The following is a 20000-nucleotide window of genomic DNA, read 5'->3' as shown; positions in this document are numbered from 1 at the left end:
TCTCAAAAACGACTGGCAAATGTGTTGGTTTACTGCGACATTACAGCCCCACTAACTCACGCCTGCAGAGTTTTACGGGCGGGGGAAGCGTGTGGAGGTCCTTCCTAACTTTGGGTAAGAGGTCACGACCTCTGGTGAGGACACTTCTTTTCACTCTAATCGGGTATTAAGAACAAGGATGGTAGGAGGGTGTAGGAAAGGTTCAGTGCCCTTACAGCGTTTTCCACAGTGACAATTAAACTGTAACTATTTATTACAGTATATTATCATTTGCCGATGAGATAAAGTCCTATTTCAGAGATATCATCTTCTTCTTATATCACTTTTCTGTTAAAAGTATTAATTAAAGTTATTTAAAAAATATCTAAAATAATTAAATAAGTATATGTGAAACTATATATTCATATATATTACAATATATATATTATATATATATATATATATATATATATATATATATATATATATATATATATATATATATATATATATATATATACATACATATATATATATATATATATATATATATATATATATATATGTGTGTGTGTGTGTATATGTATATATGTGTATATATATATATATTAATATATATATATATATCAACATGCGTAATAGTATTATATATGTAATGACTATATTTCAGTCATCACGCGTAATATATATATGACTATTTATCATATCAGTGATTCATAGTACTAAACAAACGGCTTTAAAACAGTGAGTCATCTACACTGTTTCGCCGGGTTTAGGTGATACTAAGTCCACCGTCCCGTGGGTCGCTGGTTCGATCCCACGGGACGGTGTTTAGTAGTAGCTCCTGGGGATCAAATGTCCCTAAGTGCATTACGCGTGATGACTGAAATTTCAGTCATTACGCGTAATGATATTATATATGTAGACTGTATATATATATAGTGTGTGTGTAAGATAATAAATATTAAGTATGTGAAAGGTATAATAATCATAATGATAATGACAACTTTTATGGTCACGTGTTACTGTTAGAATAATTTCTGTTTTAAGTAGTGAAGAAGAGATAGTTGGGAGAGAGGGTGGTAGGAGCTAGTGGTTATGAAAAAGATGCTCAGATTTGCAAACGTCAACAGGACGTTTGCATCCGAAGGTGGCGTGATCAATGAGGTTGTCGATTTGCCGTTTTCCGGCATTATTATTTTATTCAAGGATAATGAAATTATTTTGTATTTTGCTCTGATGTCCTGTTCATGGTTTATTTGTTTTTAAAAATGTATACCCTGTGTGTTACGCGTTTTTCCCTTTTGTTCGAGGTTGGAAAAGTGTGTGTGCGTCTTTGTGTTTTCACACCGGTAGGGGTGTGGTTGATTTTGATTACTGTTCACTTAGCATTTGAACCTGATAAAAGACACTGGTCTCTTTAGATTTGGACCAAATAGAGTATTAACGGAAGACGCCTTTCAATGGCCATGAGACTGCCCCTTATGTGTATATATATATATATATATATATATATATATATATATATATATATATATATATATATATATATATATATATATATATATATATATACGTGTGTATGTATACATATTATACACATTTCAACAAGTAAAGGTAAATAAAATATCTTCGCTCGAATTAAGTATTGAAATTCTTAGCAAATTTTCAGCAGAGTAATAGATAACATATGATAACTTATTATGTATCAGTTATCCATACGTGACACATCCTGATCAAAATGTTTTGAGATTAGAAAGTACCAATCTCATCACAATTTTCTCTGCGCGTGCGCAGTCGTGTGACTAACTCCCACCACATAAAAAAAAAAAAATAAAAAGTAATCAGCATCACATCACACACGTCATCGAAACTGATATCTGTAATGAAGTCGGGGTCTTTGGTAATTATAATTACGTCGGGTGATAAAAATAAGAATTAATTATTTGCAGAGAGGGATTATACGATTATATTTAGTCGGGAATGCTGACGCATAACGTTTGTTGTGACGGGGGTGAGATAATAAAATATCGTTCGGGACTTAATTGGCAAGTTATGCGATTTATACGACGGCGGATCAGCATTTTGTCATTTCTCTCTCTCTCTCTCTCTCTCTCTCTCTCTCTCTCTCTCTCTCTCTCTCTCTCTCTATATATATATATATATATATATATATATAAATAATAAATATGAGTGGATCTTGTTTGTCCTCTCCCGGGTGACAGTAGGGAAATAATAAAACCCCTCCATGGATCCAGTTTGTCCTCCCCGGGTGACAGTGGGGAGACAGGGAAACTGGAGGGTCCAGCAAACCAACAGCTTGGGTTCCAGTACGTGCCAACAAGCTCATATATATATATATATATATATATATATATATATATATATATATATATATATATATATATATATATATATATGTATATATATATATACATATATAATGTATATATATATATATATAATATATATATATATATATATATATATATATATATATATATATATATATATATATATATATACACAAATATACTAAAAAGAGCATTTAAGTATGGTTTAGCAAATGATTTAAGGAGGAATGGTAGTTGTACAGTGTGGAAAAACCAGATTTCAAGGTATATTTTTAAAATAAAAAGATACTGCCTGATTAAAAATGTATTATATCGTTTGCCAATTAGTCTATGGGTGTTTTAATGGGATGCTGAATGATGAGGTCAGAAAAGACTGAATTCAGTACGGAAGGAGGGCAAAAACGAAAATTTCGGTGGCTGCAAAAATCACAGGAATGAATAAATACAACTGAGATGACGTCTTTCGTGAAAAAAGTAGTTTGGATCCTGAGATATTGGCGTGTGGAGTAGTGGAACCTTTTTAAAGGAGAATTTTGGGGAGATGACCATAAGAATTATAGATAGTATTATTTAGTATACGTAGAAATGAGTGTGGTATGTCTTGGTTGAGAAAGTAGGAAAGATGACAGAGGGTCTAGTAAGGGGAGAGCCGTGTGGTAAAAAGTGCAAGCGAGAAAACGAGAAAATTTGTATGTCATACAATGGGCTACTGAAATTTTATGACAACTGAAACATATACTGTATGAAAGGGTGTTAAAAATGCAAAATATACAAAGTAATTTGTTGAGGGTGATAAAAATTTTCCGTCGTGAAAACAAACCCTGTTTGAGAATATGTTTACCAGACAGTGACTGGTGGGTGTCAAAGTGGATGTAGGACGAGCGTGTGTTATGCCTCCATGGCTGTCTAATATTTTTATTTACGTATTGATAAAAAAAATGTCTTGAAAAGCACAGAAAAATGTACAAGTTTGCTGGGCAAGCAGCGAGGAGCTGTTTAAGGGGTGCAAAGCGTGAATATGATAAGTTGCTGAGAGCTTAAAAACACTGCCGAGTGTACGAAAAGATGGAAATATTTACAGTGAATGTTAACAGGAACAAGGATGTTATTTGAAATGCATACCAAAAATATGGAGAAATGACTATTAGTATGGACACTGAAAAAATACAGTAAATGATTAATGAACCAGCTTTCAAAAAACCAATATCTGAAATGCCAGCAAGGGTTATTTGCTCAACCTCCTTTCATGGAAATGAAAGTTGTATATTAACGACAGAAAAGAATTAAGTTCTTGAGACGTTTATTTGAGAGAGAGAGAGAGAGAGAGAGAGAGAGAGAGAGAGAGAGAGAGAGAGAGAGAGAGAGAGATTTAAAATTATAAAATAAAATACAAGTATCGTAGACACTGTACCAATAGATAATCCTCTTTAGACGGAGGTTTGATCAAAAGAATAATTAATTGACTACAAAAATAGTGGATATTACAGTTAGAAACTGAGAGTACAAATAAGGTCATTTGCTTTTTTTAGCCTTATAATCTCTTCTGTATTTTCTGTATAATTCTGCTTATATTTTATTTTACACTTATTTTATTCCGTGATTCAAGAGTAAAACATATTTCTTCTCCTGTCTTAATATTCCAAGTTCCCAATGACCCATTTTCCTCTTTATTCTTTCGCTCCCTTTTCCATGTTGCCTCGGGGGCTGACCTTAACAAGGCCATTACTTGTCAAGGCTTGTTAATTGCCTCCTCAAGATGCTGTTTAACAAGTAATTACCCCCAATTTGGAACGTTTAAAGTAATTCGCTTCATGTTTTTGTCATCTTGAACCTCATAAACTTTTATCGCGTAAATAATAGCAGAGCAATATTGTCCTTCTCAATCAGATGAGTAATTTATTCACATTAAGAATATTATGAATTTAATTAACAATATTTATTCAGCAATTACGTCATTCACTTATGTCCATTTATCTGTGAAAAGAAATTCCACGAAATGGCTAATTATTACTCTGTTCTTAGCCCTTGTGCCAAATAATTAATCTCATTCTTTTCTTAATGGATATTCCATAACTTACAGAAAAGATATAATTCAAATGTTTTCGTTAGCAAATTCAGTAGAGTTTTCCCAGCTCGAGAGAGAGAGAGAGAGAGAGAGAGAGAGAGAGAGAGAGAGAGAGAGAGAGAGAGAGAGAGAGAGAGTTTCCGTAATAAAAAAAAATTAAATAAACTTCGTGATATGGGGAAAAGGATTTAATTATCATAGATCTTATATAAGTGTATATAATCTAATTTCATATACATGCTTTTTATATTAGATATTTTAAATGTTTGGTAATTATTGAAAAAAAAATTCCTACTTATCTGAAAAGAAAATTTCATTTTTTCGACAGATATTTACTTACCGTTGAGTTTCGTCAGATTTCATCAAATGGTTATCACCAACGACGTTTACTCATTATTTTTTCTTCTCATTTTTAACGACAGAGGTCTTGTACCTTTCTGGATTCCCGGAACTGTTCCTTACTTGAGGTACGATTGCGTTGTTACCTGAAGTCACAAGGCACAATCTTGGTCAGAGGTCATAATGATGGGAAAAAAAAAATTATGGGCAAGCATTTAATATAAAGAAAGCAGACAATCTTTATGGGAGGAATGTAGACTACTAAAAAAGTTCTTTATTAGTGGTTCATCACTGAGCCAAAAAGACTAACTCTTAATTTTGTGAGAAATACACAAAACAACTTGATCAGATTTGGAACATTTTAACTGTGTCCATCGCGCTACGAGTTACAAATGTTTTGAAAAGGGATGTATTAATTTTAAGAGTTTGAAAACTGGAGGATTCCCTTATTTCAACCAATAAACTAGCCTACTTCTAATACATATAAGAGACATTTGTTAATATTCCTTTCTGTCATTTCTGATTGACATCCCATTGGCGGTTTGAACTTTGAACGCAACTGACCCAGTAGATTCGTTGCTACGTGAAGACTCAAATTCTCATTCAGTATATATATATATATATATATATATATATATATATATATATATATATATATATATATATATATATATATATATATATAACATTCCTCAAAAAATATAATACCCCTCTTCGTTGCGTTAACCTAGCTTTGTGTAAAGTAACAACTGAAAATTTCGAAGTATAAGATTGGGCCAAGAAAAACAATTTCAGCCAAAAGAAATTAGAAAAAAAATGATACAATTTCATTATTTGGGAAACGGTTTAAACAAGGAACTAAAGCACCACAAATGCTCCTGTATCCTCGAAATAACAAAATTAAAACAAAAAAATAAATTCGGATCGACTTTAATGAAAATCCTGCTTCGAATTCCAAGTAGGAGTTATCAAGACTGACTGTCTCTAATTCCAAGGGTTGGAATGGGAAGCTAAATACATTAAACCCATTTCATGTAGTACGAATGTAAAGAAAAAGAGAATAGAAAGGAACTGAGGAAGGCAGGATAAAGCAAGCTCATTCTCAAGAAATATACAACGAATTTTTTTTTAAGTATTAATTTACCTGCTAATTTAGTCTGTGAATAGATACTGGTAGCCGATGAGGTTTCCTATGTATCATAATCGCAAAGATAACTCAAAGTATGAAAAGTTTAATATATGTTTCGTAATGAAATAATGAAGTTTTTAACGTCATGTATTTTTTGTACGTCGTGACCATATTCATTTTATGTTGGGTTCTAGAATCCAAATATTCAATTATTGCCCTTTTCCTATTTCAAGTTGGGTATTTTATAGTGCCCAGTTTAATATTTCTGTCATATCCTAATTTTATCAGTGGTATCTGATTCACTTTCTCTACTTAGGTTTCTACTCATGAGTAAGTACCTGTGACTCTTCTGGATCAACTTTCTAGACAAGATATCAAACTTTCGGAATATTTACAAAAGGGAAAGAGAAAACAAATCGACATTTTATATGATATGTATGGTTAAACTAACCTTTCCACATCTGTTAATTAATTTGTTTCTACATTTCCTGATATTTATCACGTCAGTGCATGAGAATGTTTCATTTCTTCCCTTTCGATTACAGTTCATTAATCTAAATTTCCCCATTTTATTGTCATTTCTTCCTTCTTTTTCCTCTTGTATATTACTTTTGGGTTTAGGTTAATAAGGTCATTTATATTCCTGACAGGTCAACTCTTTCTTCAAGGTCGTCAATGTCTTCTTTTTTTTTAATTATCTTTACCTCCGTAAACTTTGATCCCGCTGACGTAACAGTATTGAAAAATTTCATGAACAATCTGATGGAGAAATAATTTTTAGTCATGCGAAATATTATGGAGGGGACAATATTCATTCTATTGCATTTCTGTTTATTTATCCTCATTATCATACCAAAATGCCTTTACAAAAACAGCAACTGTTTGTCTTAGTTTTACGCATCAGCGAGAAACTATTGTTTTCTTATGCATCAAAATGAAAATATTATTTTCTTATCTCTCAAAAGACGACTCTGTTATCTAAAGGACTTTAATCTTAATCTTATACGAATGGAAAAGTTTTATTTGTAGTGTTTGTTTACTTTAAAAATTTTCATTAGCAAATACAGGACGGCTTCTCGGTACGAAGAAGATAAACAGACTAACGGAGAGAGAGAGAGAGAGAGAGAGAGAGAGAGAGAGAGAGAGAGAGAGAGAGAGAGAGAGAGAGATTAGTAAATTTCCGCCCTTTGCTACAACGTCTGAAGCTCTTGGTGATTCACGAGTAAAAGTAATTAATCTTTTCCTATTTCCAACAAATATTCGTCATCTTGTCCTATGAATTAAAGAGCATAATCAACATAGTTGTTTATCTTAAGTAAAAAATTAATATTTAAAATTTCAAAATTTCTTGTTTCCTATTTTTGATATTGCTTATCATTTTGCTATCCCACTCTTTCATAAGTTTCATCCTACTCCATAAATTTATAACAATGGTTTGCATAAACTTGTGGTACTACTTTACTTCGGGAGGCATAAATTAATAATTTTGTTTGTCACTGTAAAAACGCCATAAGGATACATGTGACACTTTCATCAGCATTTGTCTCTAATGAGTTATACATATGAGTTATTAAGTATTTATCTACATTATTTTCCACTCCATCTTTCTCTAAAACAACTGCCATTAGCCCTCTGTCGAATCCTGAACTTATTTTGAAAACGCATTACAATTTCATTCTCCAAAGGGACAATCCTTCTCTTGATAACAATATACCTATTCCACGAGTCATAAATTGAATTTTTCAGGGAATTAAAGTCCCAATGATCGAATCTTTTTCAAGAATTAACGAGATTTTGGGGGAAATTGATTTCCAGAGTCAAATGTCGATTAATTTCTGAAAATACTACAACGTATTTCCTTTCTCGTATCTGAGATTCTCTGTTAGTAGTTAGTATAGTATGAAGCTATGTCATTACAAGGATACTGAAATTGCATTTCATAATCAAAGATGTTTACCTTCCAACCGCAAGAATTAACTTGACAACAATGCAAAATCTTAGTTTTGTGAGGATAACGAAAAAAACTAAATGCAGCAACATTATAACCGTAGCTTCAATATAATTGAATTTTTCAAAGAGGATTGTCTAACATAACACGATTCACAAGTCCCTGAAAATCAGTAAGCACTTCCTGAGAGATCGAAGCTATTAGGATTCGCAAATTCCATTCTCAGAACTGTCAAATTGGAATGTACTTTAGAAGATGACGTCGTTAACATTGTTCGCTTCGCAAACTAAGAGCATCAGATCCGGTTCTGTTACTCTATGTGAAAACGGTTGTTGAACAATCCTGTCTTTCCTACTGAATGTGATGAGCCTTTCTCAGCATAGAACAATACCAGCGGAACTCACTGGCAATTAAATCAGTTTTCAACCATCCCCAGTAAACAATATTATTGGGCCAAGGATATCTTATAAAAGTTATTTCTTCTCGTAACTGGATATGACTCCACCGCAGGAAAACAGTTTTAATAAGCATTTAACTAACTTCCAAGAATAACAGAAAAACGTACTTTCACTCCACAAAAACAGGAAGAATGAAGACTCCAATTTATAATTGCCTGTGAGTGGGGGAGGACGGGTCCGTTGTAATCCATCCATAAGAGAATAAAGACAGAGAGAAATGGGAAAGAGACTGATGTTTGATGAGACCTTTCTCTTCAAAGAAAGCGAAGAAAACAGGTCGAAGAAGAAGTTACAATCCTTATTGTAGTTGCTTTATACATCTGAAACACAAAAACCTCATTCCAGTTAGTTTAAGTTCTATTCCAACGCCAAAACATTTAGACTGCCAACTAACAAAGACGCAAGGAAAGAAAGATGGAGTGAGAATGGCCATTAAATAGAAATTATAGAAGATGCAACAATTGGCTCTCTGATCAAAGATACAAGTTCAAACACCGAGTTTCAAATTTATATAAATCTTGATAGTTAAATACAAACTTTAAACATTATAAAATCTTGATCAAAGATTACAAGTGTCAAACAATACTGACTGGGCATTAAATTTTCAAATTTGTAAAAACTGGATTTAAAGTTTTTCTTCATTTGAAGGAATGATATTCTGTCGAATAAAATAAATTTGTACTATACAGCAAATAACAGTTTTTATATTTATACAATTAATTTTCTTTGTACAGCAATAAAAGGCAAGAATGGAACAATTCTTGACTGGGCTAATTAAATTCAATAATTTCAAAACAGATGGTTATGAAAATGTGTTTGGTCTTTATAAATAGAAAAATCTCTATCAGTATCGTACATATTTGAAGTACGTGGGACTGTTAAGTAACTATTAATATGAAAAGCAAAATGTCTCAATATTCTAATCTGAAGACTATTTAGAGCCTAATATTGACCATAACTTCAGTATCAATTATATTACAATAATAAAAAATAAGAAGGATTTTTACAGCTTCCTGGCTTCCGTATTATGTGAAGAAAAATATTATGACAACATAAAAAGTTCAGAGCAAAGAAGAAATAAAAAACTATCTACACATTACTAAAGAAAGAAACAATAAATAATATTTTTGTCTCTGAATCAGTTGAGATTCTTCAGTGTATTAGAATGACAGCAGGAGAACAAAGTCAGCCTTGTAACCTTCCTCTGATGCCGACTGAAGTTTCGCATATACCAAGCACTTTGCGTTATTGTATTGGCCACCGAATTGACTCTCTGAGTCGTAAAGGTCAGCCCATAAAATTACAGATGGCACAGATGATCAAATACTGCGTGATACCAGCTGCAACAGCTGGCCATTTCCACAATGTCGCGTTCTCCCAGGCTCTTTGCCTTTCGAGTTGTGGCCTCAACCAAGTGAGAATGAAATGCTAGCTACCAAACACATTGACCTCTTTCATATAATATTTGCCATTCTTGTCTCTGTTACTTCCTTCTTTCCGTTTGTCTGCCTTTTTGTTCGTTTATTCTTTTCGGCGTAAGATGCCAGCAATCTTGAAAGAGACACTGAATAATTGGTGGGAAATGCTGAACGAACGCTGTGGTCTTAGTTATAATGGGGGTAATATGTCTCTGTATGAGGGTATGGATTCATTTGCCTATTTTCAGCAGATAAATATCGATAATCGTATTATGGGTTTACGTGTTCTGTGATAATTTAAGCTGCTGAAATCTCTCTGTCTCTCCCACCCCAAGGCCCCGACAACAAGATTAATTTTTACGTTTTAAAGCACAACAGATGGGTGACCTGCTATTAAAAACCTATGTCATCTGTGCACACAAACACAAACATATACACACACATACACATATATATATATATATATATATATATATATATATATATATATATATATATATATATATATAATGCGTGTGTTTATGTATGATATTTATTGTTGGTAGCAGCTTGGAAAGTAATATTTATGCAATTCGTTTGCATGTTTAAACACGAAACGCATGCATCACCAGCTGTTCTCATTTTGTTAAAAACATTACGATTGAAGTCTAAAGAGGACCAGCTCATGGCCAGAAGCTGATGACCACCCGAATTAGGCCCGGCCAGGGGGTACGAGGAGGACTCTGTCAATACAGTGGCTGGATTAAAAAGCTGCTATGATGGCACTTTGAGACTCAAGTGCTGAGTCGAATGATATTTCAATTTCGATAAGTGGCCTTGTGGTATTGGCAGATCGTGTATTATGTTTTGTAATGACAAATGGACTTTGACAGTCCTGTTATCAAGAGGGGGGACTGAATTTAATGCGTGTAGCACAAAAATGATTATGGGATTTATTTATATACATATATATATATATATATTATATATATATATGTATATTATATATATGTATGTATATATATATATATATATATATATATATATATATATATATATATATATATATATATATATATATATATATATATATATATATTACGTACTGGTCTTTCTTGTGCTACAAACATTAAATTCTGTCCCCATCTTGATAACAGGATTGTCAAAGTCCATTTGTCATTACAAAACATAATACACAATCTGGCAATACCACAAGGCCACTTACCGAAAGCCACTTACCGAAATTGAAATATCATTCGAATCAGCACTTGAGTCTCAAAGTGCCATCATAGCAGCTTTTTAATCCAGCCATTGAATTGACAGACTGAGTCCTCCCCTTACCCCCTACCCGGGCCTAATTCGGGTGGTCATCAGCTCTCGGCCATGAGCTGGTCCGCGTTAGACTCAAATCGCAATTTGTTTAACAAAATGAAAACAGCTGGTGATGAATAAGTACACTACCTGTCAAGTTCTATGTAGAGTATTGTAGGTATCCTCATCAATAACATTTCATGACAGTATAAGAACAGTAACAAAAAAAAAAAAACCTAAAACGATAAAAGTAAAGCAAAGTGCAACGGAAAATAAAGTTATTATAAAGGCAGAATCTTGAATTAACAAGAAGGAAGTTGCATCCGATTTATGATAGTCAGACCTTCTTTGCTCTTTTTCTTTGAACATTTTTTTTCACTTGCACTTGCACAAATGTCGACAACATTTTTTTTTCACTTGCATTTGCACAAACGTCGACAGCAAACCTTTCATGACGTCAGACACAAATTTTAACGGTTGATTTTCATTTGTACTATGTATGTATATATGCATATGTATGTATATATAAAATATATGTGTGTATATACATGTATATATAGACGGATGTGACAGGATGTATGTGCGTGCGTGTGTACATTCACACACACACATATCTATATCTACTATCCATATATATATTTATATATATATATATAATATATATATATATATATATATATAGACGGATAGTAGACAGGATGTATGTGCGTGCGTGTGTACATGAAAGCGCGTGCGCGCACATATATCTGCCTATCTACTATCATTTAATATCCATATATATATATATATATGTATGTATGTATGCATGTATGTATGTATATATTTACATATCTATATGTCACACTTGCTAGTTTTCACTACAAATATTACATTTTGTGCTTTAGCGTTATAAAAGGACCTATAAAGCCCGTTTGACATTTATATAACTTATATATGTATGTGTCTGTGTGTTTTTGAGATACCGGCAACTGATTCTAATTACGTAATATAAAAGCGTTACTTTTGATACACAAGAACAATAAACCAGTGACAACCGAAGTAAAAATGATTTCGTTTTTGAGAGAAATTACGATTCTACCTCGGCAATCTTTGTCTTATTCACTGAATGAAGAACAAGACCATAAATTGCACAATCCTTTGCAGTTCTTTTCCAAGATGCTCATGCTGGTCGAGACTTCTGGTGAAAAGACGAAAAATTCCCTAAACCACCTTATGAATTATTATAGGTGTGGAAGGTTGCCTCATAAAGAAAAAGTGACATTTTATACATAAAGGTTATATTATTCATGACGTACAGAGGAGACGTCACGGAAGGGATGCTGGAAAAATCTTTTTAAAAAACGACGATGCTGTTTCCGATGTTATGTTTAGATGAGATTTTTCTCGACACTTCTCACAGATGAGAAAGTCAAGTTCTATTTGTGTCTCCCTGACGTCATGGAAGGTTTGCTGTCGACGTTTGTGCAAGTGAAAAAAAAAAAAAAAAAAAAAAAAAAAAGGTCTTGACTACCATAATCCGGATGCAACTTGATGCAACTTCCTACTTGTTAATTCAAGATTCTGCCTTTATTATAACTTTATTTTCCGTTGCATTTTGCTTTACTTTTGCCGCTGGAGGTTTTTTTTTTTATTGTTCTTATACCAACATGAAATGTGGAATAGTTTGCGCGTTAAGCTTAGTTGTTTTGTCTCCTGTGGTTATCAAATATTTCTATTCCAGGTAAGAACGGAAACGACGGACCAAAATTACACGAGCATTTTTCGAGAAGGAGAAGCTTAAGAGAGGAATTAAAAAGCTCAAATAATATCAAGCGCCAAGAAAATATAAATAAAGCACACTCATATGAGTGTGCGCACCTTCCTTAATACCACATAAGCGCAGTAATTCCACGCCCTAGAAGAACGACTTTGAGTGAGGTATTCAGAGTGATCTAGATAAAAAAGGAAATCAGAGACGATCCAGCAGAAGAAAATGCATAAGAATGATTGCATTCAGAAGAAGGTGATTTAATCAGTCACCTTTCTTTGAGAAGCAATGTTTTTGAGACCTCATCAAGAAATTCCAAATCACACGGTGTTAACATTGCCGATGATGAAATCACACGATTTTGAAGAGCAAGAGGATTAGAAAGAAAGAGAAGAACCAAGCTATGAGTATAAACGACGATTGTCCGAGTAAAGAGAAAAGGGAATAAGGTAAGTGAAAGGTCCCAACCTAAAGCAAACAACAGGTCAAGAGAAGTTTATTTAGGAAAATGGGAGGTTTAGCTACATGACCTTGACGTACGAGGTAAAATTTACTTCCTGTCGCATTTTATCTTGATGCTGTCAATGAAGTGAGGTGGACTGCATGGTTGTAAGATGTTCTTTAGAATTTTGTATAAGCAAGGATTTTGTGTATTTTAATTATAGGATGTTTAAGCAGAGAGTTCTTCATTATTTTGTCCAGTGACGGTTTTTTCCTTATAAATTATATATATATATATATATATATATATATATATATATATATATATATATATATATATATATATATATATATATATATATATATATATATATATATATATATATATATATATATATATATATATATATATATATATATATATATATATATATATGTTTCAACACGTACTTACATACGCATGCGCTCTTGCACAGCACTCCCGTTAGAAAACCGCCCGGGATGAGCCATGACACTCCCATAACAATATCATCCGGGTCTTTGTTATCCTCATGACGTTTTCTCGTGTCATTCCTCGTTATTGTCTGGTATTTCTTTTCCCGGTATCTGCACACATATTATTGCCGAGCCCAATATGCCCCTCGTCTCGTTTATCCGGCCTTCTTGAGTATTCTTAACACGCTCTTGCTCTAAGAATTACTGTGAAGAAAGAAGCTGTAATATTTCCCTAACTTTTGCATATGATGTAATGTTTTTTTAACGGAAAGCAAAAAATATATCTGAACTATCCTAAGGTCGGTGATTGCTAATACGCGAATATTTTTTTTTTTATTATTATTACATTACTTCTGAAAAATTTCTAAAGCTAGGAATTGATTCTTCAACAAAATTGTAATATCCATGACATGATAATTATAATTATATATATATATATATATATATATATATATATATATATATATATATATATATATATATATATATATATATATATATATATATATACACACACACATACATATGTAATAAAAAAATGAAATATATATATATAATAAAAATAGAAATTCTTCATTATATATATATATACACGAAATTCTTCACGAACAAGCACGCAGAGAAATAAGTGGTTGAAATATGATTCTTTGCATACAAAGAATGATTTCTGACGAACTGTAATTAGCGTCAAACTCACTGCCGATCACCCACTGCGTTTCACGAGGAAATGAAAAGGAAAATAATAATCAATCTCTTTCTTCTGCAACACATCTTGACTTTTGACCTGAAATTTTTTTTGTAGCTTATACATACGTTTCTTTTTCGAAATGGAAGGTGGAGTGCCCATTACCTGCCCACTTCTGATTACTAAATAAAATCAACTCGATCTTTTTATCTGAAAACGAGGTCACGGAGGAACTATACTAATGAAATAAATATAATGTTTACGTGAATGTCTTCATGTTAGGAATGTATTCTTTTGGGGCAAAATCCAAAAAAAAAAGAAAAAATTGAATGGAAAAAGGCCAGCACTGCTTTAATAGTGAATATGAAAGAAACCAGAAGTTTTTTTTTTTTTCATACATTACGAAAAAAATTCATAATCATACACTTCTGTTTCAAAAGACCACGTTGTTACTTTTCTTCCTTTCATTTTCTAACTGCATGAAGTTTCATTTCTGCTCAAATTGAGGCCACTTCATTTTAATGAAAGTTTGAGAGGAAAAACAAGTATATGTTACATGAGCGTCTTTGCTTATGAGAGAGAGAGAGAGAGAGAGAGAGAGAGAGAGAGAGAGAGATGTATTTGAATGTTAGATTTTTACTTCTTGGACTACGGGACGATTCCATTCCATGACAATATCGAATGATGGCTGAATTAATTATTCTTTTCAAAAATTGTCTGACCTAATTATTTTAATTTTGAATACCTGTTATGTTAAGGGTCTTTTTTGTCCCTAAAAGCAAAGTCCATAATATTCTAAATTATGCTGGCATATAAAAGGACTCGACCGGAAACTTAAAATTACGCCTTCCAAATATTGTCACATTTCATCAGCTTGCGTGATATCAGTTTCAATGAAAATGCAGCAGAGTGACAAATATCTGTTTTCCTGTTTCCCTCTCCATCATGTGTGTGTGTGTGTGTGTGTGTGTGTGTGTGTGTGTGTGTGTGTGTGTGTGTGTGTGTGTGTGTGTGTGCATGAAAATGTCACTGTTCTTATATCGAAATCTTTGTTGGAACAAAGAATATCAAAAATAGACTGAATTTCCCTTGATTCTTTCACCTTCCCTTTGGATAATTGGTTAAAAGGAATAATATATTTCTTAATAGGAATAATTATGGTCGAAAAAGTTATAGCTTCGGTTTTAAACGAAGAATTTTATGATTATTCTAAACATATTAACGAAAATTTTATAAAGAAATTATTTTACTCAGAGAACATAAAATTCTTTCTCTAATGAGAAATGGCACGTACAAGAAAATGAATTATGATTGCTTGTCCTTTATCCATCTTCAGCTAATTTCTCTCTCTCTCTCTCTCCACTTCCATCTGTTCGTTTGTTTTGATGATATTATGAAAAATCTTTGACTTTGAGTCCGAAGTCTTTTCTATGACAATTTAGCTCAGTCAATCATTCTTAAACACGGGTTGTCCTCGGCTGAATTGATTATCACAATTCTTTATTGGCAAACGTAACAATACAAACGCTCGACGGATTTCGATGTTCCGTCGGTTTCTCGTTATTTGGTCGGCAACATTCTGGAAGGCTCTGAGAAGCTCTGGGAGACTCTAGGAGACTCTGAGAGGCTCTCGGAGGCTTTAATATTGCGTGCCTAAGGCACGTTTAGGAGTGTTGACTATTTAGCGCAAAACATTTGTGCAGAAGTAAGGAATTATATTTAACACAGGGATACAGGAATTCACACGTAAAGATTTTTTTCTATATTATTATGGATTTTTACTCACATTGCCAAAAAACCTAAAAATTGCATCAGTTAAACATCGGCTCTTCGTTACAAACGCGTTCACAAACAGGGTGTCTGTCATTATACAAGCACTGAATGATTTAAGGTGTATGGAAGTATATAAACACATGTATATATGTGTTTGTGTTCATACACTTCCATACACCTTAAATCATTTACTGTACATACATATATGTGTGTGTGTGTATATACAGTGTATATATATATATATATATATATATATATATATATATATATATATATATATATACTTATAACTTATAAATGAAGTATATTTAGTCAGGGCAAACTGCTTCATGTTAATAGCAATAAGCGACACTAAGTGGACACTGCATCCCTACGAATTGCTAATTGATTAAAATTCTCAAGTACTGTATCCAAAGACAGAAGTGCGCCTAATGGATGGTTGTGAACCCCTTGAGGGAGGAAAAGCTATATAAATGGTGGATAATCCTCTCTCTCCTTTGGCAAGTAAGAACCAGATACGTCAGCTTGGCCTATTTACTAAAGACTGCAGCTGAGGTGGTAGTTAGTGGCAACCTAGACATTACTAGCCTAAGAGTGCTAATGGTCTCAGGTTCAGGTATGGTACAAAGCAAAGGAGCATCTACTAAAGGGTTGTGGACCCCTTGTGACAGGAGAGAACAAACTTCCCAGACGCACAATCTATGGCTAACCTTAACTTCAGATAAAATAAAAACTACTGAGGCTGGAGGGCTGCAATTTTGTATGTTTGATGATTGGGGGTGGATGATCAACATACCAATTTGCAGCCCTCTAGCCTCCGTAGTTTTTAAGATCTGAGGGCGGACAGAAAAAGTCCGGACAGACAGTCAAAGCAATCTCAACAGTTTTTTTTTACAGAAAACTAAAACGTCTCGAATTTTCTAAATTGATAAAGTTACGTATGGCCAAACTCTGGAGGAGAATAAAAAATATGCCATCGATATATGCCGCCATGCAGTGCTGACTTATAATAATAATAATAATAACACTATCTTTGTTTAAAACATTCAATTCTCTTGCGAAATTCAGACAATCCCTTTCACCAGAATTCCTTTGCAAATTCGTGAAACAATCTGACATCCCTGCGTAGCAATTTACTTCACGCGGTGTATTGGATTAACGGGAGAAGTTCCTCAGGGAGGAAAAGTGGCAGATGCAAAAAACTCCTCGGGTGTAATTATGTCTCTTTCACATCTCTGTCATTTGAAAGCCACCTCGTTCGTGGAGAAATGTCAGATGTTACTGTGGGCGTTTATGGAACGCTGAGACTGGACATGTTTTCAGACTTACTTGAATGTTTGAATGTGAATGATGTAGAACGGGCATGCAAAGCAGAATCACTTCAGAAGTCTTAGAAAAATTTTAAGATTCCCTTTTAAAGTACACGACTATTTTTGTGGGGATGACATTGCATTAATGTATATTATTCATAGGAACAAACTATACACAATATTTAAAGGTTTTCCTTAGCAATCTTGCTTTTTTATATATGGAAAGGAAACTATCTTGATTAAATCAATTTTTTATATGAATTCATATATAGAAATGCCTGTATTCAGTTTTTTTTTGCCTGAATATTGTCTTAAAAAATCATGAAATTTAAAAAAAGGGCCGTAATTTATAGTTAGTGATGGTATTAAAGTCGTATCTAATATTCATGGCCAGCATAAACCTCGAAGAACGATGTCTTTCAGCTCAGTAAGAAATAAACTGAAAGGGGCATATAATTATAAATATTAAAAAATGTATGAAATTACTTCTGAATCTTTATGTTATCGCATTTTCTTTCAGCAAATACTTGGCTATATCTATATGGTTTAGATTTTTTCATGAAGCTCTTGGAATCTTTAATTCTGCAAAAACAATCTTTCCAATAGAATTGCTAATTTATTTACATTGGTCAGATATGTAAAAGATGAAATTTGTTCAAATTCTCTTCTGAAAATGAAAGAGACCTAACATATTTTCTGAAAGATAATGTTTTTTTATAATTCCAGATTCAAACAGATATAGAATCATTGTACACTTATGATCCACTATTATTCTTCGTTCCAGTACGGTAATTTTTTAAAATTTTGAAACTGGTCATTTTAGTGATTTAAAGCTCTATAATTTTATAACTCTTGTCACAAAATATCTGATCTGTTGTGATACACACAGACTAGTAAATAAAATTAAACCAATTTTAACTTGAAGATAGCCTCTCCTGATTGGACAGTGCTTTTTATGTTCATTATCATACTTAATCTCCTCTAATGACTTAATTTTAATTTGAAGGACCATAATTCGGCTAATGAATCTGGTATTTTGAAATCATAAGAGAATGTGCAGTACAAAGCAGCATTTTCTTATTATCTCCTCAGTACTTAAGGTTTCCTGGTATGTCAAATAATATTTTAGTTCGATTCGTTTGACAAAAGCCACATTAGCACCGATGCCTCACTTTTATTTTTGACAAAATATGACTCAAATGAATTTCTTTTCCAATTTGTGCAATTCTATACACCCCTTTGTTAAAATAACCGTATGTACATGGTCTGGAAGTCTCCGGGACGATCTACCCTCCCACTAAGCCACCAAAATACCCCCCCACCACCACCTCCCCATACCGACCCCCCCTTTTCTTTTCTTTTATTGCGGAAACAGAGGAACAAAATCTGTTAAGGTTAAACATATAAAGTACATTATTGGCTCTCAGGTGTTTAAGCAAATAGATCGAGGGACTGTTTATTGTACCTTAGACTCTCACCCACAACCTTTCCTATAGAAGGAGGTACAGAATTTCAGGACATCTCTAGAAATCGGTCTCCCTAGGAACTGGCTATTATACTTAGAAAAACTGCATGTTCTTTTCTTAATCTTAGACTTCTTCCTCAAGCAGTACTTCATAAGCGTCTGAATATCACGCAGACGTCCAAAGAACTCCCGAGGGCGGATACACGCGCGTAAGCGGGCCTCCGTGCTTAATGTTTATCGCCATAATTGAAAAGATTATGTGCCGCAGCAAACTGTCCGTAATTGCTGACGGCACACATCGAAATCGGTCGGAAATAAATCGGGGATTTTGTGGTGTAACGAACTGGAATCATTTGGGGCAACGGGCTGGAAACTCCACCAAACGAATGTTTGCTATTGGCAGAAAAAAATTGGGGTACGCAAAATATATATATGGGGAATTATAGCTGACAAAAATATATACATACTGTATATATATATATATATATATATATACACGTGTGTGTTATATACACGTATGCCTACATATACAGCACTAACATAGGTAAACTAAAACACACATATGTATAATTTCTATATATATATATATATATATATATATATATATATCACACCGTGATATATACAATATATACAAATATATATATATCGGTATATCTCCGTTATTGTATATTTATATATGATAAATATATACACACACACACACACGTAAACCATTGAGCCACACACAACACTGGGGCAAATCACCAGTCTCCTGGGTATGCCTTATATTGCACAAATTCCTTTTGTTATATATATACACAAATAAACACACACACACACACACACACACACACACACACACACACACACACACACACACACACTGGGGCAAATACCAGTCTCCTGGGTATGCCTTATATTGCACAAATTCCTTTTGTTCGCGACACAAATAAACAGAACCCCGCGGAGCACGATAGTAAACAGCTGAGTTAACAGGAACGTCTGTTATTGTCTTTTTCTGACACCCCAGCGCCATCTAGTAGGATTAATATCATGACGGGATCTTCACCGAGTCGGCTACAATTGAAACCGATGAAGAATATGAAAAGAGTATTAAAGAAT

The 20000-nt window shown here is 33.2% G+C and overlaps 2 long non-coding RNA genes across 7 annotated transcripts in view; one reads left to right on the top strand and one right to left on the bottom strand.

The window, feature by feature from the left end:
• Positions 1-13406, top strand: part of LOC136856627 (uncharacterized) — a 133899-nt gene extending 120493 nt beyond the window's left edge. For all 5 annotated transcript variants that reach the window (XR_010858432.1, XR_010858433.1, XR_010858430.1 and 2 more), the window contains one exon: positions 12701-13406. This is a non-coding gene — a long non-coding RNA (uncharacterized lncRNA). The remainder of the gene's footprint in view (positions 1-12700) is intronic.
• The window catches only part of LOC136856628 (uncharacterized), a 409387-nt gene that overhangs the window by 2542 nt on the left and 386845 nt on the right, over positions 1-20000 (bottom strand). For both annotated transcript variants that reach the window (XR_010858436.1, XR_010858435.1), the window contains one exon: positions 4739-4883. This is a non-coding gene — a long non-coding RNA (uncharacterized lncRNA). The remainder of the gene's footprint in view (positions 1-4738; positions 4884-20000) is intronic.

This window comes from Macrobrachium rosenbergii, chromosome 36 (genome assembly GCF_040412425.1).
Source record: "Macrobrachium rosenbergii isolate ZJJX-2024 chromosome 36, ASM4041242v1, whole genome shotgun sequence".
Taxonomy (NCBI): Eukaryota; Metazoa; Arthropoda; class Malacostraca; order Decapoda; family Palaemonidae; genus Macrobrachium; species Macrobrachium rosenbergii.
Note: the sequence above shows the minus strand (reverse complement) of the source record. Positions and strands in the feature narration are given on the sequence as shown.